We start from the raw sequence: 8251 nt of genomic DNA on the forward strand, positions 1-8251 counted from the left end.
TCTTAGAGACCGAGTGCCCAAACTGCAACTCAAAACCCACTTATGTATCATCATGTGCTGGTGGGTGTGGCCCATTGGGGGTGTGGTCAATTGGGTGGGTGTGGCTCATTGGGTGGGCGGGGCTGAAGTGGTAACGGCAGACTGGGTGGGACTAAAAAGTTCAATCAGTCAATTCCAACTTTGCGAGATCCTTTTTTTGCCCACGAGAATTTCAGATTGATTAATTGATTGAACCATTTTTTTTTATTTTGCACATGGCAGCGGAGGCCTAAAGCAAAAAGGTTTTATAAAACCCAGCCCGAAGGCCTAGGACTGGGGCGACAGTGCGCATGCCCACAGAGAGGGCTCTGCGTGCCACCTGTGACACGTGTGCCATAGGTTCGCCACCACGAGTATATGTAGTCCCCTCTTTACCACCTTTCATTTATTAAATTTATAACAATAACCTTGTTGGGCTGACAGACAGTGAGTGACAGGCCCAAAATCTCTGAGGAAGCATTCATACAGAAGGCAAGATTAGAGCTCACAGTCTTCTGGTTTCTAGGCCAGCACCTTAACTGCTATACCAAGTTCACAAATGCATCTTTGTATTTGAATAGCATCATGGGTAATCTCAAAACCTTTCCCAGTTGCACTCCCATAATATGATACTGATGTAATATATATCAGTATTATGTATAAAATCTCCCAGAATTCCCTGGCCCACATTTTAAAGCTCTCTCTCTCTCTCCCTCTCTCCCTCTCTCTCTCTCTCTCTCTCTCTCTCTCTCTCTCTCTGTGTGTGTGTGTGTGTGTGTGTGTGTGTATTCACATCCTTTTTAATTCAGAGGATCTCCATAGTACATCACTATCATATCATATAATCTCCCAGAATTCCCCACTCCACATCTTAAAGCTGTTGAGAAACACTGATTTAAAAGACGGAGACTGAAGCAGACTTTCCTCTGAGACTAATTTCCTCCCTCCTTTTTTTCAAGAATGAAATATAGCTCTCATTTATTCACAAATAATCCCTAGGTTGATCTGCCATTTAGCCAAGGCATTTAATAGAGCAGCAATCCCAGAGCAGCTAACCTCAGTTCTGTCTCATGGGAAAAATCTCATTTTGCCTCGTGTTCCATGGAGGATATTCTCTTTTATTTTCTCTTAGAAATTCAAAGCTAAATCAACTGGAGGCTATCAGAGGTGTGATTTGAACAGATATAACAGGTAGTCCTCAACAACCATTTGTTTAGCAACTGTTTTAAGTTACAACAGTACTGAAAAAGTGACCAGTATTCACACTTAACAACTATCACAGCGTTTTAGATGCTTGGCAATTGACATGTGTTTATGATGGTTGCAGCATCCCAGGATCACATGATCATCATTTGCAACCTTCCCAGGCAGCTTCTGACAAGCAAAATCAAGAGGGGAAGCTACATTTGCTTAATGACTGCATGATTCACTTAACAACTGCAGTGATTCACTAAACAAAAGATGGTAAAATTGGGCAGGAATCACTTAACAACTACTTTCCTTACCAATGGAAACTCTGATCCCAATTGTGGTCATGAATGGAGGATTACCTGTATGACATATCGACTACATTTCTTTTCAGTCTACATTCCCATTTTCAAACTATTAAGTGCAACCTGAAAAAGCTAAAAATGGAGAGCACTGCTTTGTTGCTCTAGTGCAGGGGTAGGCAACCTTGACTCTTTTATGACTCATGGACTTCAACTCCCAGAATTCCTGAGCCAGCCAAGCTGGCTTAGGAATTGTGGGAGTTGAAGTCCACGAGTCATAAAAGCCAAGGTTGCCTACCCCTGCCCTAGTGGCTGAAAATGTAACTGTTGAATTAGCAAGAGTGGTGTTATTCTGTGCTCACCCTCAACCCTCTTCAGTACTATCTGTAGGAAATGGAATACTACAGCCATAGAGTTGGAAAGGATCTTAGAGATCATCTACCTTAACCCCATACTTGGTATAAGATCCATTGCAATATGTTTTTAATAATAATTTTATTAAACGTTACAATTAAAAGGAGAAAAACTAATGCAAACTAAGAAAAAAACTGCAGAAAAAAAACAAGTACTAGCCTTTGCAAGCCTAGTCTGTGTTTTAGGTTCCCAGCTGACACAATGGCACAAGATAATTTGGAGCTGGAATCCAAAATCCATGAAAAGCATCTGCCTGAAAAAAGAAATGCGTGTGGTTACTAAGAGTCAGTACTGACTTGATGGCACATAATCCATCTGAATTAAATATTTCTATATAGCATCTTTTTTCAGGCAGATGCCTTTCATGGATTTTGGATTCCAGCTCCAAATTATCTTGTGCCATTGTGCCAGCTGGGGGGGGGGTTTCTTCTATCAAAAGTGCTCTTAGGAATCTTCTCCAGTACCAAAGTTCAAAAGCATCAGTACTCTTTATTTGCTTCTTCAAAGTTCATAATTCAGATTAAACCTGAGATAATTGTCACAGAATGATCAGAACCTGACCTCTAGTGGCTGAAGAGGCAGTACAGTTTTACATATATTGAATAAATTAGACTTGTCAAAAATTAATATACACAAAAATACCAATAAAGGTGAATATTTGCACTGAGGGTTGAAATGAGGGTTTCTTGGTGCTCTCCAAGGTTGGTTGTTTTCTTGCTGACATTTCCTTACCCAAACTAGGTAATATCATAAGTGCAGTGATGATGTTACCTGGATAATGAAATGTCTACAATAAAAACCATGCTTGGAGAGCACTAAAGACTTGTCATAAATAAAAGTTTAAAAAAATATATCCATTTTTTAAAATATGTGACTTTTTTTATTTGGCTTGATGTGGTTTGGAAAATATATTCCTTTTTAAAATGGGTATTTCAAAACTGTACAAAACAGTACAAAAGGACCAAAAATGACAATGTACATAATTTTTTAAAAATTACATGGGAATTATTTTGTGCATTCAAAATAATTCAGTAAAGAATTAAAACAAAATAGCCAGAACAATCTAAAACAGAACTGAGCTGTTGATACAAACAGTCCAGTAAATTATCTGTATTTATGTCTGTTAATATAGAACCCAGATACCAGACATGAGAATGCAATGAGCAGAAAAAGGATTATTTACAAAGAATGAATGTATACCGGTACTTTGTTCTATTGTAAATGGAAATAAAAACAAAAAGAAACTCTCACAGGACAAAATAATACACTGAATCATTTAACTTTCTGGCATGTCCGTGAACTAATCAAATGGCCGGCTCTACCATGCCAAGCGAGATTAGGGCAGCTAAAACATTAGCAATGGGTTGCAAAGGCAAAATTCATAAAATGATATAAAATGTTTAAATCAAAGGTAGATTCTGATTAATTTAGTCTCTTTTAGGTAAGATTATTGAGTGGTAGAATCCATTTGATTTCTTTTTAATAACTTGTCTCATCATTATCACTTCCTTTTTCTAGAGTTTTTTTTTTCTTCTGGAGAATTGTTTACTTGGGTAGCCTTCTGGCTTGGATTTTCTGGTACTAAAGCTCTGAAGGGCTATAAAATGGGGGTATTCCACCATTCCCTTTTCAGTTTATTATTTGGAAGTTAAGACTCTTTATCAATACTAGGTCTGTCAACCAGTGTTCACATTAAGGAGTTCCATCAGTCTCCAAAGAAGGTCTCAATACTATAAGCCACCTGTCCTCTTAAGTCAATTCTAGTTGACATGTCATTTAGTTCTCTAGACCAATGTCTAACACGAGAAGAAATTTCTTTAGATATTACCAATCCAATGTTCCTCCTATTTCTTTATGGACTTGTATGTAGGTGTGTTTGCATCTAGATATTATAGAAAAACTGCTTGTTATTCAAGCTGAGTCAGATTATTTGATTTAGAAGATGATCTTTGAATATGTAGTCTTATTGACTAACTAAACTCTTTGTGTACTTAAAAACATGGCCATTGGCAATTTTACAATTCTGTGTAAAAGCTGTTATTTCTATTTCTATTTCTAAGTAAAATAAGTACCTTGGTACTGTTTGCTTTTGTGTGTGTGTGTGTGTGTGTGTGTGTGTGTGTGTGTAGACACACACACATACAGTATATAAAATCTGATCAGTGTATTGGTTTAAAGGTCAAACCAGCAGATGATTTGGAGGAATATTTCTATGATATGTACATTTACAATGTTTTTTATAATGCCTGGTTTCATCTTAATCTCAAAACCATTGCTGAGAGGTGAGGAATCTTTCATCTCTGCTATAAATGATTTTATTCTACTCATGCAAACATATTTAGCCTTTGATTTGATTTGTTTAGTGAGTGATCACAATTATTGCACAGAAAAAAAGTGATTTTGACTGTCACCGAATCCCCACCGTTTTCTGATACAAACCTAACCGCTTGGATTTCCGTGTCTCTGGGTCATATGATTGCCATATGCAATCTTCCCACAGGTTCATGCTGGCTCAGGAATTCTGGGAGTTGAAGTCCACGAGTCATAAAAGAGCAAAGGTTGCCTAACCCTGCCCAAGGACAAGCTTTTGACAAGCAAAGGCAATGGAAGCCGGAATCACTTGAACCATGTCATTTCATTTTCATTTCATTTCATTTTATTATATTTGTATACCGCCCTTCTCCCGAAGGACTCAGGGCGGTGAACAGGGCATATATAAAAATACAGAATACAAAAATTAAAAAGAATTAAATAGTAGCCCAGCTAAAACAATCAATAATAATATAAAAATCCCCATTAAAACCCCAACACATCCCCCATCAGGCCAGGCCGGCTTGTTCAAATAGATGGGTCTTCAGACCGCGTCGGAAGGAGCGAAGGTCAGGTGCCATCCGGAGCTCGACCGGCAACTGATTCCATAAAGCCGGAGCGCCCACAGAGAAGGATCTCCCCCTGGGGGCCGCCAGCCGACATTCTCTGATCGGAGGCACCCTGAGGAGGCCCTCTCTGTGGGAACGCACAGGGCGGAGGGAAGTTGACGCCAGCAGCAGGTGATCCCCGAGGTACTCCGGACCCATGCCATGTAGGGCCTTAAAGACCATTACCAGAACCTTGAATCTCACCCGGAAGACAACTGATAACCAATGCAGCTTGCGGAGCAAAGGTGTAACATGGGAGTACCGGGAGACTCCCAGGACAACTCTCGTGGCTGCATTCTGTACCAGCTGGAGCCTCCGAGTGGTCTTCAAGGGAAGCCCCATGTAGAGAGCATTGCAGTAGTCCAGAGCTTCAGCAATTCACTTAACAACCGTAACAAAAAAAATGTCATAACATTGGGTGTGACTCATTTAACAATCTCTTTGCTTAGCAACAGGAATTCTGGTCCTGATTATGGTCATACATTGAGGACTACCTTTACATTCAAAGGGGTAAACAGATTGATTTGATTTTACAAAATCATCTATTGCTGATTGTATAACTCCCCAGGCAAAAAAGAACATCTGTGATAGATAAAACACTGAGGAACTCCAAATAATAATAATAATAATAATAATAATAATAATAATAATAATAATAATAATAATAATAATAATAATAATAATAATAATAATAAGTTGGAAGGGACCTTGGAGGTCAGCTAGTCCAACCCCCTGCTCAGGCAGGAAACCCTATACCATTTCAGACAAATGGTTATCCAATATCTTCTTAAAAATCTCCAGTGTTGCAGCATTCACAATTTCTAGAGGCAAATTGTTCCACTGGTTAATTGTTCTAACTGTCAGGAAGTTTCTCCTTAGTTCCAGGTTGCTTCTCTCCTTGACTAGTTTTCATCCGTTGCTTCTTGTCCTGCTTTCAGGTGCTTTGGAGAACAGCCTGGCTCCCTCTTCTTTGTGGCAGCCCCTGAGATATTGGAACACTGCTATCATGTCCCCCCTCACCCTTCTCTTCATCCAGTAAATAGCCTGATTACACTGCTAAATATGTTAAACTGCTTCTGTGAAAAGGTTCGTATCTGAAGTGATAGATAAACCGAGTCTAATATTACAATGGACTGGATACCATTTCAGTGGGTTTTTTTTCTCTTCACTTTCCTCCTTCCTTCTTTCACATCCGATTATAGAGGGACTGGAATTTTTACTAGGTGGTATGTTTCTCTATTAATGTTGGAAGACCTGAAAGACCAGGTTAGGAACAGAACAGAATACCAAGAGTCAACATCGATTTGGTGGCACGGAAGAATAATTTTCAATGTTTCTTTCTATGGTACTTAGTGTGTTTTAATTGGCTTTCCCTATGAAGTCTGGATTGCTGTATAATTCAAAACATAGTTTTAAGTCTCACTTTCCCATCCATGCAAATTCTAACTATACTTTTTTTATAATTTAATAAACAACAGCCTAGAGATTTACTTTTTTAATCAGTTCACCTGATAGTAATGCCACTGAATGTGGAGATGATTATTTTTACTGGCCATCAAAAAAACGTAAGGGTATGAAGTAAGAAGATGCAATCCCATGTAGGTCAACCAAGAAGCAGATCCTAATGAATTATGAGATGGAAATAAGGTTGCAATGCTATTTCTTCTTTTTGTGCCTTAAAGTCAGTTTTTGGCTACTGGGGGTTGCCTAGACCACAGGTCTGCAACCCGCGGCTCTGGAGCCGCATGCGGCTCTTTCAGCTGTCTCCTGCGGCTCCCAGTCCTCTGCCATGTGCAGTCCCAAAAAAAAGTGTGACTAAAAAAGTTCAACCAATCAATTCAAATATGCAGGGTAGGTGCATATCTCGCCTTGGCTCCACTCTTCAGTCAAATACTGTTCTGCACATGCGCCCATGTACGCGCATGTGCACACATTTTTTGTGGCTCCCAGTTTTTCCTTTTGTGAGGGAACCGGTTCCGAGTGGCTCTTTCACTGTTTCAGGTTGCTGACCCCTGGCCTAGACAAATCCCTGCACTTTTCTGGGCAAGGTGTTTTGTTAGTAGTTTCCCCTTGCCTTTTTTCTAGGGCTGACAGGAAGTGACTGGCTCAGGGTCAACCAGCTGGCATCATTCCTAAGGCAGAACTAGAACTCATGATCTCCTAGTTTCTAACCTGATGCCTTTAATCACTACACTGCACTGACTTAATGGGAACAAAATTTTTCTTTTTCAAATTCTTTGTACAGGTAGTCCTCAACTTACAACAGTTCATTTAGTGACCATTCAAAGTTACAACAGCACTGGAAAAAGTGACTTATGACCATTTTTTCACACTTATGACCATTGCAGCATCACCATGGTCATGTGACTTACCCTCAGATGCTTGAAAACTGACTCACATTTGTGACGGTTGCAGTGTCCCAGGGTCATGTGATCCTCTTTTGCAAACTTCTGCCAAGCAAAGTCAACGGGGAAACCAGATTCACTTAACAGCGCCGTGTTACTAATTTAACAACTGCAGTGATTCACTTAACAACTGTGGCAAGAAAAGTCATAAAATGGGGCAAAACTCACTCAACTGTCTCACTTAGCAACAGAAATTTTGGGCTTGATTGTGGTTGTAAGTTGAGGACTATCTGTACTTGAAATAAAATTTGAAACCTTATTAAACTCTTTTGAGGCTTCTATCCTTGCAAGCATGCATAACACTAGTAAAGGTAAAGGTTCCCCCGCACATGCGTGCTAGTCGTTTCCGACTCTAGGGGCCAGTGCTCATCTCCGTTTCAAAGCCGAAGAGCCAGTGCTTGTCCAAGGACGTCTCCGTGGTCATGTGGCCGGCATGACTAGACGCCAAAGGCGCACGGAACGCTGTTATCTTCCCACCGGAGTGGTCCCTATTTTTCTACTTGCATTTTTACGTGCTTTCGAACTGCTAGGTTGGCAGAAGCTGGGACGAGTAACAGGCGCTCACTCTGCTACGCGGCACTCGGGATTCGACCCGCCAAACTGCCGACCTTCTGATCGACAAGCTCAGCGTCCTAACCCACTGAGCCACTGCGTCCCTCTTGCATAACACTAGGCTTCCATTTATCCACTACAGTATTTTACAATCCCATCCTATTGCTAATTTTGTAAGATACCAAATGAGAAAGTTTACTTTTCCAATATTGTCAGATTTAGCCACTATACAACTACCAAAAATTTGACTTTGCGAGGACACTGACCCATGTAATGCCTCTTCTGTTTAACTCAGACCTATAACACGAGTCCCTCTAGTGTCAACTTTGATTTTTGATATCATGGATATGTTTATGTAGTTTTCTTGCCACATTAAGGAAATTGCTTGCATTGCTTTCTATGGGCATCTTTTTGTTTGTTTGTTTTTTGAGCTCTTAGTCCAGGGGGTCTTCAA

The sequence above is a fragment of the Vipera berus genome (assembly GCF_964194415.1).
Source record: "Vipera berus genome assembly, chromosome: 6".
In the NCBI taxonomy this organism is placed as follows: Eukaryota; Metazoa; Chordata; class Lepidosauria; order Squamata; family Viperidae; genus Vipera; species Vipera berus.